Below are 2,545 nucleotides of genomic sequence, written 5' to 3'. Positions count from 1 at the left end.
AGTTTGGGCTATTTTGTTATAGCAGCTAGGCTGAGACTTGCCTCCCAGCTGAGAGCTGGGTTTTCTCACAGCATGAACCAGCGGGAAAGGACTGAGGGAGCAGAGTTAACTGGCAGAACAGTGAGAGCAGCTGAAGGTAAACAGTGGCAACTGGCCCTGAACAGCCCCTGGTCACTCACTCTCAGGTTGCAGAGAGCACTAGAATAAATTGTGTCCCCTCAGGGACAGGTCAGAAGAGGCATAAGACCCACAACTGCCAAGCGCCAGCTCTGTGTATTTCAGTCACCTTGACTGAGTATCTCAGTAACAAAATGGGGTACGCTCCCATCCAGGTGTCCTGGGGATGCGAGGCCACATACATCAGTGTCACACACAAGACTAAGTGCTCTGGGGGCACCCAGTAAATAGAGTTAAAAGTGTGACTCCTGCTCACTCCTTCGGGCTGTTTCCTCTTCTTTCTTATGTTTGTTGTTCACATGTCTTGTTCACATATGTGGTTCCAAATTATCCAGCCGTGAAAAAAAAGAAAATCAGAGACCAATTAGAGCAGGTAGGTCACGTTGCTGCATCTTCCTCCCTGAGATTTTTGCATTTCTGCTGTGGTTTCGGTGTCATATGCAGCCAGATTCAGAAGATCGTCATCAGCATTAATTGACACTGTTCTAGTGACGAATGATGAGGATATTAATAAATATTTATGGCAGCCCTGCTCCCGTGAGGCTACGTTATCAGGTGCTGTGAGGATACAAAGGGTATAAGGCAGTCATCCTCAAACTATGGCCCACAAGCCACATGCAGCCTGCTTAGGACGTTTATCTGGCCTGCCAGGTGTTTTTGCCGCTGCTGCCTGTCCTGCTTAGCAGCAGACTGGTCCCGGGGCCCGCAGTCTGGCTTTTTAACAGTCTGAGGGACAGTGAACTGGCCCCCTGTTTAAAAAGTTCGAGCGCCCCTGGTATAAGGAATGGTGTTTGACTCAGGAAGCTTGTAATCTTGTGGGAAAAACAAAATATATGGATGATGAGGTTTGCTGGTGTTAGCCAAGAATTCACTTCCTTGCTGAGGTCTTTGCCTGCCCTTCATCCACTCATCTTGCGGGCAGATGTCCCGGAGTCTGAACAGTGCAGGCCCTGCCAAGGAGGCCAGCCCCCAGCCCCCTGCAGAAGAAGTGGGAAAGAACAAATGTGCCAAGAAAGCAGCTCTTAAAATGGCCTTAGTGAGATGCTGGGAAAGGAGATAATGGCAGGATCTCGTCGGAACAAAAGAGAGTCACACCAGATGGCAGATGCAGCAGAAGCAGACCCAAGGATTGGCACGGCTCAGCTGAAGAAGCTAAAAGCATATGGATGACAAAATAACATCCCCCAAAGCTAAAGTTTAGATGCATATTGGTTTAAGACTCCACATGGCAGAACCTCTAAAAAGTAAATCAGATGCCAAGGGAATGCACATAAGTGAAGGAGGTTATTTCACACTGATGAAGAAATCCACAAGAAGAACTATTAACACCAGAGAGGTGTGTCCCTTAAGGTCCCACTTCCTTCCTCCTAAGTGTTTTTGTTGGTCACTCAAAGGCTTTCCCTTTTGAAAACCCACCACTCGTCTGAAGCTGCCTCTGGCCTTTCAGCCCACCGGCAATGCAATGGTCCATCCCCATTCTCCTGGGGAGCGTTGAGCAGTTGTTCCCAAAGAATCTGCTGGTGTGTGCTAATAGGGCCCAGTTGCTGCGCCTGGAGCTTGTGGTGGGGAGGGGGACACAGGGAGGAGAGAGACTCAAATAACCAATAGTGTAAAGGTGACATTTTTGACTGTTTATATTTTCAGTCAAACACATCCATTGCCTACTCATGCCCTCCTCCAGCTCTGGGGGATGAAATGTACTGGGCAGAGCTAGTTATGGTCATTGCACACCCCTGAGCCAAGGACTGGCCTAGGAGTAGCCATGAGACACAGTTCTGGCCATTGATATTTCAGCAGGAATCTGGTGAGTGTGTAGCTTCCATAACAACTTTTATTCTTGTAAGAAAAAATAGAACAAATAGTCATGGCTGAGGCTGTTACTTTCTTTCTTCTTTCTTGATGGAATGTGGAAGTGATGCTCTGGAGCTGTGTAGCCTTATTGAGATCATGAGGCTACAACATGCACAGTGGCAGAACACAAATAGAGAAAGAAGTTGGGTCTCTGACAACATAATTAAACGGATGGCTCCTTACTAGGTGAGAAAAAGAGCCATTCTGTCCCTAGCCCTCAAATACATCCTTAATGATAATTTCCTTAAGGATTTTTGAAAGGAGTGAGAGGTGCGATAATTCTTGATAATTCTTTCCTCTTAGAAACACAATATTAAAAAATCTATTAACCAAAAAAAAAAAAAAATGGAGGAATTTGGGAAAAGTACAAAGAATGCAAGAGAAAATAAAAACTCTTATTACTCCTAGACATATCCACACTTACCATGATGTCTATCTTCTTCCATTTTTAAAATGTATATATGTGTTTTTAATATAAATTTGGGACCAAAAATAAATTTTTCAAATTTTTTTTTTT

This window comes from Otolemur garnettii, unplaced genomic scaffold (genome assembly GCF_000181295.1).
Source record: "Otolemur garnettii isolate 467f Iridium unplaced genomic scaffold, OtoGar3 scaffold00046, whole genome shotgun sequence".
NCBI lineage: Eukaryota > Metazoa > Chordata > Mammalia > Primates > Galagidae > Otolemur > Otolemur garnettii.
This window is presented reverse-complemented; position numbering follows the sequence as displayed.